This window comes from Lepidothrix coronata, unplaced genomic scaffold (genome assembly GCF_001604755.1).
Source record: "Lepidothrix coronata isolate B3197 unplaced genomic scaffold, Lepidothrix_coronata-1.0 Scaffold110, whole genome shotgun sequence".
Taxonomy (NCBI): domain Eukaryota; kingdom Metazoa; phylum Chordata; class Aves; order Passeriformes; family Pipridae; genus Lepidothrix; species Lepidothrix coronata.
The window spans coordinates 135,866-148,691 of NW_016690290.1; the positions used below are offsets into that span (position 1 = coordinate 135,866).

The window sequence follows — 12,826 nt, forward strand, 5'->3', positions numbered from 1 at the left end:
TCTAATACTGCAATTTTTGCAGCATACTGGGCTTGAAAGTGGCAGCCCATTTCAGATAGCTTGTGAGCAGATGTAAAAATTTGCTCAGGTGGTTGCTAAATAAGAGATTCTCAAAAGCTCTTCAGTTGCTTTTAAGTGGATGTTAGGTACTGAGCACCTTCTGCAAAATCTTGCTCTCTGTTTCTCTGATAGTTTAGTGTCCTTGTCCTAAAGAATAAAGACATTGTCATTTCAGTTTTGTACCTCAAAAGAGGTTGTAGAGTTCTAGGTAGTAATGAGCTTCATCTTTTTCTGACCAAAATATTCAAGCCTCCAGTGCCCAAAGGTAATGCTGTAGAGCACTCTGAAGTGAACCAAACTGCAAAACTGTTTGGGTCACTGCAGTAGCGTCTGATTGCCTCGTGCCACCTTATATCAGTTGCATTTGAAATGTCCCTGTCAACATGTGAGTTACAGTATCATTCAGGTCCTGTACAGGCTGCTACAAGAGATTGTCCTAAAACTCAGTCAGTTGTGGTATTTGAGGTGCCACCTTGTTTGGTCTTTCTGATGAAGAGATTTTTGAGATGTAATCTGTGACACTTGAATAATTGAACTTAGCTTTAATGCTTTTCTAATGATGCCGCCATTCCCTTCGCCACCACCACCACCCACACATAGTTTTGCAATACTATTCAGGATAATTTTGGAAAGTCTGCCTCAAATTTATTAAGCAACGAAGCTGCATTAAGATTTTCACACTACTGGGGATGTGTTATACTGTTTAAATGCCAACTGTGCAAAAGGGAAGCAACTACGAGTTGCTATGATAGCTTCTTTATGTGAAGTTTTATTTTAAGGGTTCATCTTCTCTTTTAAAGAATGAGTTTTTACAAGGTAAGAGCCACACTCGGGGTATGTAGTGCTAAGCTGGGAACTCTGGATCTTGTAAGGTTCTGTATAATGCAAAATCATTTCTTGTTGGTATGTGAAATCAGGACTAACTAAAAATGAGGCTGCAAACTGTTCAATATCCAGAAAATCAGTTATTTAATTATGTAGGAAATTCTGACAGATGAGTTATTGGTACTGCTGTTTAGAATCCTGTCTCAAATGTTCCTGTTATTTCTGATGAAGTATTTTAGGAGCAAAAGAGGGGCTAATGTTTTGTTACCCAGTGAAACATAGTAATACGTGAATTTCACTGCAATTTCCACCTTTTGTTTTTGGGTTATGAAGTAGAAGAGGAGAAATTAATATTTCAATATAAGTAATCATCTTTGGTTAATTTTGTTTATTTGCTTTCCCATGATATAAGTCCTTTAAAAGAACTAATAAGAGTACCCTCCTTGGACTTCAGGTTCACAGTATTTGTTTTATTTTCTTGGAAGCCTTGAAACGAGCTGAAAAGAGATTCTCTGTATTTCCTGTGACTTAACATTTGGTTAAGTAATACTGTTTAGTAATCTTGCTGCAAATGAATCTCACATCTATCTTACTTTTCTTCTGAAAAGTATGAAAAATATCCCAGTTGCGTGGTGAATTTAGTGACATTTCCAAAACATCTTTGGAACTGGAACCTCACTCTGGCTATGGACAATATATCTGGACTTTTATCTTCTGTTAATTTGAAAACTTCTGCTCGTTCTCCTTTGAGATTTTTTTCCTCTAGCTTAGAGATATTAGGTTATTGGTTTGTTACTGGATATCATGGTTGACATACACATTTTGCTACAGTGACTGTCAGAGTAATACCTGATCTTTTCTTCTGAAGGTTTTTGTGTCAGACCTTTCTCTGTGAGCATCCGTGAGCTGCTTAGGCTGCTCAGCAGTTGCCTCCTGCCTGTGTTTAAGTGCTCTGAAGCAATGATGGGCACTGAATTTTGCCTCAGCTAGGCAGAGTTCTCTGTAGCAAAAACTGGCACTATGTATGTCATTTAATTTAGATATATAGAAGTCTTAAAACCACTGATTTGTAATGGAACACCACCACAATACTAGTCCTTATAGCTTTGCCTTGCTCATTAATATGTAAAGTATTCTTCTTCCCTTCTTAAATGTGTATTCATGACTGGTGTCGCTGTCAGGGATTGCTGGTAGATAGTAAAAAACAGCTGAAGCTGTTTACAGAAGTTTCTTTGCAGCATGCTTGAACTTTTTGTTCTTTTCCTCAAGATGGTGATTAAGGTAAACAATACTAAGAAAGTCAAGTTGTGGTAGAAAAGAGAGTAGTCTTATAATTAGACTGAGTGGAAAATTAACAGCTGGATGCTGGCAATAGCTGTGAACTTGAGGTGTGAGTTGACAGAGGATTGCTCTTGAAGTTAATTTTTGTGTTCACATACTTCTGCTGCAAAGTTTGCTTTCCTTAGCTGAGTGGGAGGAACTTGTGAGACATCTTTTGAAGTCTTTTTAACAGGCTGTTTTGCACACCTGTATGGTTCACTTAAAGTGAACTTTTTAAAAAATATTTTGGTTCTGCTTAGATTTGATTGCCTATACGAATGGGTAGGAGAGAAAGTCTTTGCACAAATTGGTAACTGTCATTAATATGTATAACTTGATCCCTCCATATAAATTACAGCTGTCTGTGCTGGTCCATTAACATTTGCTATACAAAAGAGTGCTCATATGGGTTAAGAGTAGGATCAGCTGGTGCAACTTTAAGAAAGGAATGAATGGATAAATTGCTTGAATCTGTTTCTTTTTTTGTCCCTTAAGCATAAGTGACACTTTTTAACAGAAATATTTGTTTATTAGATACTGAGTATTAAATGTATTGTGATAGAAACCACCACTTGTGGGAAATTTAGTTAATATCATTTTATTTTACAAGCTAGTGGATGCTGGTATCTGCATGTGAAAGATTGACATGCAGGGACACAATGCAAATCAGTTGTAGGCCGTGGTTATATAATCTGCTGATAGGGGGGAGGAGGGAAAACCAAACAGCTGCAGCTGACCAAAACCAGAGGGTCTGTGAGAGGACCCCTTTTGACTTCAAGATAACTTAGAGAAACACTGAGGAAGAACCAAAGGAAAATATGTATTAAAGTGGGATCAAGGAATTCAAGAATTGCCTGGCAATTAAGAGGAAGAGATTAAGATGGTAATCCTCGGAAGTTGCCATGTTTCAGTATGTTGTGGTTTCTCACAGTATTCTGGCTGATTGAAGTCTTGCCTATTTGGATGAAGCTTGACCAGGGTGAGACCATTCAGGGAAAATGTCAAACTCTTTTGAGTGGTGTTGCAAAGCAGTTGTAGTTGCAGCTAATCTAATTTCATAACTTTTCTGTTTCGGCAATATCATTCTTTGATCACTACATAGTGCATCGAGAATCACTTTGTAGTGAGTCACTATGTAGTGCAGGGATTTGACAAAGATCCCCAGTTTGACAAAATGTCACTTACTTTATATGTGAATTCGTAGTCACAACTCACTCTGTCCCCTTCCCTCCCATCTGAATTGTGGGCACAGTGCAAATGAAAACAAATCCTGAGAGTTGGGATGTGGGAGATGGGCAGGGTACAAAAGCATTTGGGCTAGTGCTTTTGTCTTACATATTTCTGAAACTTAGAAATAAGCTTCTTCTTTCTTCAAAGTCAAAAGTAGCCCTCTGCTTAAAACATGATGGTCCCTTTCCTTTGGTTTGTGTTATACAACTGCAAGTAGTTTGTCATATCCCACCTGAAGTACAGCCAAATCGGTAATGTTGCTGTGAATGAGTGAGGATAAATTAGAGTACACGAGGCCTGGGTCAATAGTAAGCAGCGGTTTGGCTGTTCACAGTAATAACGTAAATACGGGAGTTGTTGCCTCTAGCTGCCCTAGTGGGCCAGGGAAGTACGTGGAGCAGGCTTGGCAGTAAGCCTAGCCAGTAAAACAACATCCAAGTCCTTGCATTTGTCCAGGCATGCCGTGTGGGGTTCGAATGACACTGGAATTCAAGATGAGTGAAATGATCAGGAAGGCTAACTAAAACTGCAAGGCAGGAGCAAGCTTATTAAAAAGCCAATATTCTCTTCTACCCTTAATACACCCAGCTGTGAGTGTTCTTGTGAAATACTGGTGAAGTAGAACGGTAAAAAATTGTGTAACTATTCAAAGTCATTCAGGGAAGAGGAGTTAAAATCTGAAGCACTGCAGGTCTGGTCGAGGAGCAGTTTTTGGGCTGTGGTGTGACCTACACAGCTTGTGAGGGGCTAACAAAACAGCTGAACTTCACCTCTGTGGCTCTTCTGATGGAATGTGAGTGGCACTGAATGCTTATGGTCACTTCTCAATCAAAGGCCTATAGGTGTGATGGAAGAGAAGATACTTCTGTCAGTTTTCTCTGTGACACCCAGTTCTCATTTTTATGTTCCTGGTGGAAGGAGAGAAGAATGAACTTTTTGGGGATCTGACTACAAACCTGTGATATTCGAATAGTAAATTCATCAACATAGAACTCTGCATGTGGTTTGAGTTAGTGTTGTGTGGTGATTTTGGTGGGTTTTATAAAGCAGAACCAAAAACTTCAATTGAGGCTACATGAAAGATGTTTGTAGGTAAAACATGAGCAGGTACTTACAGCTAATTTGTTAATATCTGAAATGTAGAATCATATTATTCGTATTAATATTTAAATTAATAGGAATTGCTTGCTTAAAAAATAGCTTCTCAGTCTGCACTTTGAATTTAGTCATCACTTCTAAAAATGAAATATTTTTAATATAGCAAAAATTCCTGTATGGAGTTGAATATTTGGGGGGGGGGAGGGATTGTTTGTTTGGTTGGATTTTTTTCAGCAGGTTGGTGGAGAGGGTTAATGAGAGACTTCGTGTTTTTGGGAACAAGTGCTGCAAGAAATGTTTTTTTAATCCTAGATTTTATTTTTTTTAATAGTTTTGGGAAAAAATGGGAAGACCACTTAAAACATAATTTCAGTGATAAGCAGCATTTTTACTATGCTGGAGAGAGAATGGAATCGTGACTGATTGTAGTTGGGCCAGAGCGCAAACTGTTACCTTCTAACCGAAGTTGTTTTACAGTGTAACCCTTTGTATCTTCTTACCCAAAACGAAAGCAAGACAGAATGACGAACTGCTCATACAGTCATGTTGCGTTTGTGAACCCTTAGTGACAATGATTCACTGGGTTTGATGGCTGCATAATGGGCTGTAATAGTATCTACAGTGATTTATAGCTACTTGTGTATCTTTAGATGGTTTCTAGAAGTTGTTCCCTCAGTCAGGGACACTAAGGAAATGAGGAGATGGAATAACTGTATGATTACAAAAGGCTTTAACGGCGTCATTTGGGATAAATGTACTCAAATGACAAGACCACGAGGGAATATGTGGTTTAATCCAAAGAACCACTAAGAAAGGCTGTTAAAATTTTGTATTTTGCATAGCTTCTTTAAATTACGTCAGAGTCTCTGTATTTCATCAGTGTGGATTGTCAGTTTTAGTCTTTTGAGAGCAAATGCTGCTGTCTTCCAAATTGCCGAGCTTTTTGGGGTGGGGGCAAGAGGTTAGGCTGGTGAGGTACAGTATGTGATAAAACCTCCACTCCTACTGGAATAAGCACAAGCTATTTAGGGCTTTCAAAGACATGCAAAGTTTCAGGGCAAAGTTACATGTGACACCGTCACAAGACGTGCTAATACAATCTTCCATGTATTTGAGGGGATCATTCTGAAACTTGCTGAAAAAAAATTATATTCATGCTTAGCTTCAGCCTCCACATTCTCGTTTGACTGTTTGATTCCTGATTTTCCCTGTTACTGTATCAATCTAGCACAGTGAAATCAAGGTATTTCTGACTCTGCATTCCTGGGAGCAGTTGGGAAAACAAGACAGTTTCAGACTATCATCCTGGCTCATTACAGTCTTTTGATGTACAGAGCGTCTGAGCTTCATGCACCTGAAGTCTACCTTTAAGCTGTATTATAAAATATTGGTGAAAAGCTGTACTAATTAATAATCCCAAATTCCAAGTTAACAATATGATAGGATTGCCTGCTGTGGAATGGTTTGCCCTCTATCACATAGGACAGCTGCAGAAGTGCAGTGTAATTTGGCTGAGATGTGAAAAGTTCCTAAACTAGTTTGTTCAGATACTGTCAATACCAGTTCTCCGTCTCTGTGTCATGCTCTGTTTGATAATCAGAAAGAGACATGCCCCCATTTCAGTCTCCCCTCCTCTTACTGTGTAATTGCTCCCCACTCGAACATCTTGCCCTGGCTTATTGCTTTCCTTTTCTACCAGTTTTCACAAAGATCCTGGTCTACGTCACTATACTCTCCTGTAAAAATAAAATCTACATTTTCTTGCACGCTCCTGTCTGTTTTGTTTGATGTGGCCTGACTTACACATTCTGATCTTGGAATCTTGGGTTCTACCCAGTGCTTGGTTCAGGGCTGGAGCAGACTGTAAACGGGCAGTGTCTGTACAGAGCAGTAGGTTGTTGTCAGCAGCTCCTTGGTGTTAGAAGTTGGTCGGTGTAAAGGCATCCCTGTAGGTAATTAGGTGGGGATTTCAGTTCACTCCGTTTGAATAACTGAAGAGCCTTTTTATGGAGTCTGTTAGTTTTGCCCCCACAAAGGAGGAGTTCTGCACAATAAGTTGGCCTGCAATACCAGGAATCTAGGCAACTCTTCGGCTGGCAGCTACAGCATATAATTCCCTTATTGCTTTCAATCAGTATTTGCCTAATCTTCTCACCTTTATGTTAAGTCTTCTTCCAGTGGGTCAGGCACAATACACTGGTTTCAAAGTGATCAGTCTTCCTTTGGTTCCCATGTTTAAGCACATGGGATGCTCTGGGGTTGCAGGGCTGCATCCTTTCGCAGACTCTGACTGATCAGATAGAATAACATACTTCATCTCCAGAACAGCAGTGTCAAAAAGGCTGCTCATGCTGTGTGTTAGTAACTGCTGTGCTGATGTATTGTGTTAAGAATCTTCCAAAAGGCCACAGTGTATTTCTTGATAGCTCTGAATTACTAGGTCGTGTTAAGCTGACTTTTGATCTGACACTGAATGATAAATGAGGCTTCATCAAACTGGAGGGCAACAGCTTCTATTTTGTGTACAGGGGTATTCTGCAATGAAATAGTGTGTCTTCTTAAATGACAGCCACAGAGAAAAAAAAGGAAGCAAAGGGGAGCCCAGAGAACTTGGAGACTTTTAAAGCAAAAAGTAGATTTTTTTTTAACTTGTTATGAGTATTAATAAATAATCTGTAAATACTGAACCACAAGCTTTATAAGGTTATAATATAAAGACATGCTTCGTAATCAACCAGAAATAGTAGGAAAGCTGGAGAAGGCACAGGTATAAACACTGCCCAGCACTTCCAGGGGCTCTTTTCTGTTTGTAACTGAAGTTAGAATGGCTAATTCTTGTTGAACCTTACAGTTACAAGTTGAATTCTTCACCTGCTTTGTACATCACTTTTTATCAATGTATCCCAAAGCTGTTCTTTCCCTATTTGAAACTTAGTTCCATTACTTCAGGGTGAAGCTGCATGTACACTAAGACAGTCATTCGAGTTTAAATGCATACCAGGCTGTGGCCTAAGGGTGTAGTTGCATGTTATGTTTTTATTTGATGGTGAACACCTGTGGTTCCTGCCCTGGTTGCTCCGTTCTCCCCATGTCCCAAAGCCATTCTGTCAGTTGTGTATATACAGGTGTTTGTGTTAGCGCACTGTAAATCTGACTGCCGAACTCATATGTGTTAAAAGTACCTCACTGCTCATTTCCCCTCCCCCTTTGTGTGGGAGGATAGTTGCTGCTGAAGAAAACTTACCGTGTAGTTACACCCTGAGAGCCAGTATGCTCTTATTTTAATCAGTGTCAGTTGTAAACATTTGATATGCTGTGTTATTCTCCTGCTTAAGCTCCTTAAGCTAGTGCAGCTTCTTTATTCTTCTGCATTTCTACCAAGGATAATGAGTTCTTATCCAGAGTGGAATTTGGAGAAAACTCATTGATTCTACTTTTCTAGTATTCTTGCTTAACACAATAAAATGAGTGCAATTGTGACTGGCATGACAGAGCTGCCTCTGGCATACGTGATTGACAGAAGTGACATTTATTTTTGTCCTTTTTCGAGTAATCTGATATGACCATGAAACAGAGCACAAAATCATTGAAGAGGAAGAACTGCTTCATAAAACGACAGTTGTTGTAAATCATCCCTTTCTGAAAGCTTTAACTTGCACTACTGTTTCGTGTGTTACCAAATTTGGTCTAGAAGGATGTGTTTCCCCCTGTTCCACCTTGCTCCCTTAATTGTTTTCACAATTTGTTCTTTTTCAGTACCATATTTGGCTTACTAATCAGCTATACTTCTTATAAACTAATACATTGCTGTGTTTTTTAGTGGATTTTTTGGGTTGTGTTCTTTTTAAATTGGTGTTTAAGCCTGTAGGAAGTGTCTCTGGAGAACTTAAGCTTGTAATGGAAAACTGGAGTTAAATATCCAATTATAGAGCTTCAGTGTGGTGTACCAGTAAGAACTCTGATCAATTGTCTTTTTAAATGCACAAAAGGAAAACTATGATTATTGGGTATTTTGGGTTCTGTGTGAAGATTAACTCTTCTTTCATCCCAAGAAATATATAAACTGCTGCAAATCTGCAGAATAATGCAATAAAAAATGGAGCTGCATATCCTTTTTGTGCCTACTTAGAGATATTTTTAACATTTTTTAATAATACCATTGTGTTCAGAAAGAGATAGTGGTTACTGTCATGACAGAACTGGAAAACAGAATAGATGGTTATCCTTTCTGAAGTTTGGAAGGGAGACACACATGATGTCTGTGGCAATGCCCAGGTCTTTCCTCATTCTATTTAAAGGATGTGATTACTGATCCTATTTTCACAGTAGTATTTTTATAAGACCTAGGTCAAGTTGCACTTTCTTAATACCTTATTGCAACTCCTGTAGTCTGAACCTGTTTGTTTATGGGCTTACAAACTTAGAATAATAAAGCAGTTTGGATAATTTTGGCACAGGGCTTGTGTTCAGACATGTGATTGTAGTTGACCTTCCTTCTCTAGAGAAATCTGGTGACTGCACAGCTGCACATGTGCATGTGCCAGTACATCCTTGAGGAGTGAACAACTGGTGGGCAGGCATTACCAGTCCTGAATGTGCACTCTGATACAGCAAGTAGCGAGCAAAATGTGCTTTAGAAGCAGTTGTTCTGGATATTATTGAAGTACATTCCCCAGTTAGACAGCTTATGTTGAAGTGTAGTTAGCAGCTTAGTAAGGGATGAGCCAGCGCTGCTTTAATACTGAAGAGGAGCTCCTGGAAACGGATCTGTTTCCAGACAGGAGCAAATGTACATTCAAAAGGAGAGACCTTCTGGTTCTCATTGACGTTGGATGGCACTGACACCTGATGTGAGATTGCAATGAAAGTCTGCAGCTTTATATAGCTTATACACTGTGTGAATATGAAGCATCTGCTGCTTTTTGTGATCCCTCAGTAGTGAACCTGATCTCAGCAGGGTGGGGAAGAAGGCTTCCCTGAACTTCTAAAGACTCCTTGGCTTCTCTGTGCATGGTAGTATTAGAAGTCTTAGTAAGTAAAAACCAAGTTGAGTTTCTTTCTGTGCCATTGATCCAGAAGATCTCATTTGATCATAAAACATAATTTGTTTGACGTGGTTTGTTCTTAGCAAAACAGTGACTCGTTTAGTTTCTCTGTCTCCTTTCAAAAGCTTACTGGAACAAATAAACTATTAATACTACTTCTAAAACTGAAGTTAAACTTATTGGGCCATAATTCTTCAGTATTTTTTAACCTTTTAGTCCAGTTTTCTTTACTCTGTATTGCTGTTACCTTTGTTAGCAATTTACTCAGTTGACTTTACAAAAGCTTTTAACGCACCTGCCTTTTTAGGGTTGTGGGCTTTTGATGTGAATGGCACTGCTTCTCTTGGTCTTTTGTATTTTGCCAGGTCTGCCGTGTCTAGCATCTTGCCCCCATGTGCTTGTTGTAGTTTTACACTCTCCCTTAATAATCTGACCTACTTTCTGTGTCTTGAGTGCTTTCTTACATTTTATGCACAGTGAAGGCCTCACTACTTGACCAACTTCTTTACTGTCTTTCCTTACCCAGTAGGATTGTTTGGAGGTAATAGCTCTCCTATTAGGTAACCAGATTTCCATAATTCCATTTTTCCCCTTGGGCTTCGCCATAACTCATTTTTGCCTTGTACTTGCCTACTGTGAGACTTCCCTTTGTTTGTTTACCTTCTGCTTCTTGAAGCCCTGTGTTGGATTTGTTTTGAGCTATTCTTGCTCCTTTCCCTCTTAAGGGTTATTACCTGAGTTTTTTTCATTCTTTCTTTTTCCTCTCATTTCTTTCACCCGAGTTGTATTTGTGTTTGTATGTTTACTAGTCTCTTAAGATAGGTTAGAGGGATCTTCAAGATTGGATTCTCTCTACAGTCTTTAATAGGACAAAAATAATTATTGGTAAATAATCTAGTAGAATTATTGACATGATTTGTAAAGGTCTTAGTGTTGTCCTTTTGTGTGAGCAGCTAACAGGTTATTTTAACACATGAACTGTAAGGGGGAGTATTTGTGTGTACAGGCTGAAATAAATCTACCTGCTTATCCATTGTGTCCGAAAATGATTTGGGTGATTTAGACTTCCAACTATCTTGTGTCCACAGTCTTAAGCATGCTTTGGTGTTCATTAGATTTCTGGCTTTGGTGTTCATTAGATTTCTGGCTTTGGTGTTCATTAGATTTCTGGCTTCCTGGTTTTTTGAGTGTGTGCTGGGGGAGGGTAATGAGAGAGCACAGTGCCAAACTGCTTAGAAGTTGTTTGTCAGGAAAGGGACTGAAGAAGCCTGAGTCAGAAGTACTCTCCTGCCTGCTCCATATCTTCCCCAGTTCTTCCCAGCTGGTGTTGATAGTTCTGTGCTGGTCAGATCTCTTCACCTCAACTCCATGAAACTTAAATTTTGAATGTACATCTGCTTTTTGTAAATCCCAGTGACACTGAAAGTGGAGGAAGTGTCTTAAAAATTTTAAGATTTCTGGATTATTGGTGCAAGAGAAATATTGCTCTTTGCACTGGTGAGAGTTTTAGTGCAAACCCATGTGCTACTACTGTTCATAAAACTTAATGACAGTATATGCTTACACACAGGGCTTGAAGACTACCAACTGCTTTCCTTAAACATTTTTATTATTATTTCAAAAATTCTGTACCTGTAACTATTTTATTTTAAGTTTTGAGAAGCTGGATAATAGCTTTTATTAGGTTTGCCTTTTTCTTCCCTTGATCTATGCTTTTAATGTTAATACTGAGTTAGGAACAATGACATCTATGATCTTGCACACTAATATTCCAATAGATGTGGAAAACCCGTAACCAACTACTGTCTGCATTTCATGTTTTGTGACAGGAAACAGCCAGCAAGAAAAAAAAAAAAAGACACACCAATTAAAGTTTTAAAAAATGTTTGTTACCCTAGTGAAGGGATAGGGAAATGCAGTTTCGATAGTGCTCAGTGTAGCGAGCTTGTGTTAATTGTGTGTACATAAAATAGACCTTTGAGAATCCTGATCCTTTTAGTGTATGCATATCTAGAAATTAATCTATACTGATTTTTTGTGCTCTTAACACATAATAGTAGTTAATTATATAATTATATAATATGGATAATTCTCATACATTACTGTAATATATATAAAATCACACAGTGCTTATGAAATTACTCTGTGCTCCTCTTAAATGCAGTTTGTGCCTCCTATAATACATTTCTTGCAGAGTTGCTCCCTGCCCATGAACATTCTGAGGAAGGTGGTCTGTTCCTTGGTAACAATCTGCTTTGTCTCCATTTGAAAATGCTGCCTTGTCTCTGAGGAGCTGTAGTTTTGTTTTGGGTTTAGTTAATTTTAAGCTGATTCCTATTTGTAAAACTGATAATAGAACTACTTAATTAACAAACTAATTTTTTCATAATGGAAAGGCCTAAAATGTAGAGCTTCCTGTCTGGACATTTTATCTGACAGTGAGAGAGACTAGATTTTTTTTTTTTAAAACAAGTATTAATATTTTGCTGATACTCAGGATAAAAATAATTTTAAAAAGAGCTAATACCTAGAAATGCAATTAATGTCATCCAGCCTGGATTTATGGAAAATTATAGTGAAGGCTCTGTTTTACAAGTGGAAAGAAACAAGAGTGGAATCATAAAGGTTAGAAAATAAGAAAAAGAGTTGTGTTTTTTCTACTTTTGTTTCAGACAAATGTCTCATGTTGACAATTCAATGTTGAGAAGTGGGGCAAGAAAATCTGCTTCAACTCTGTGAGACAAAGCTTCTGATTTTGTTAAGGAGGCTTGCTCTCCCTCTCAATTTCTTGTTTTTCTTTGTAATATTTCCTATGTTTTGGATAAGTTAGTGAGATCTGAGAATATTTTGTTTTGCCTTATTTTGCTGAACAACTTGTGCTCAAACTTCATGAGACTGCAATTGAAAAATGTCATTTTGTGGGATGAGCACTTAAGAGTTTTCTAAGCAACAAAAAAAGATCTTTGGAATATGATTCTTTATAATACCTTTAGTAATATTCTTTGTTGAACCTCTTGTGATTGAATGTTTTTAGTGGTTCATAATCTTCATTCAAGTTTGAGTCACTGTAAGATGCTTTCTATTGTTAAAGTAGATAAATATTATGTATGTGCTTGTAAGTATTGACTAGACTTGCAGAAAGTACCATAGTCCTGTTTGTGATAAAAATATGATTTTTTGAAATTATTTATGATGAAAAATATTACATTATAAGTGGAATACAGTTGTGAAAGATAAAGTTTGAATTG

The 12,826-nt window shown here is 38.0% G+C and overlaps 1 protein-coding gene across 4 annotated transcripts in view; it reads left to right on the plus strand.

The window, feature by feature from the left end:
- Positions 1-12,826, plus strand: part of NFATC3 (nuclear factor of activated T-cells 3) — a 64,629-nt gene that overhangs the window by 2,627 nt on the left and 49,176 nt on the right. The gene's annotated exons all lie outside the window — the stretch shown is intronic.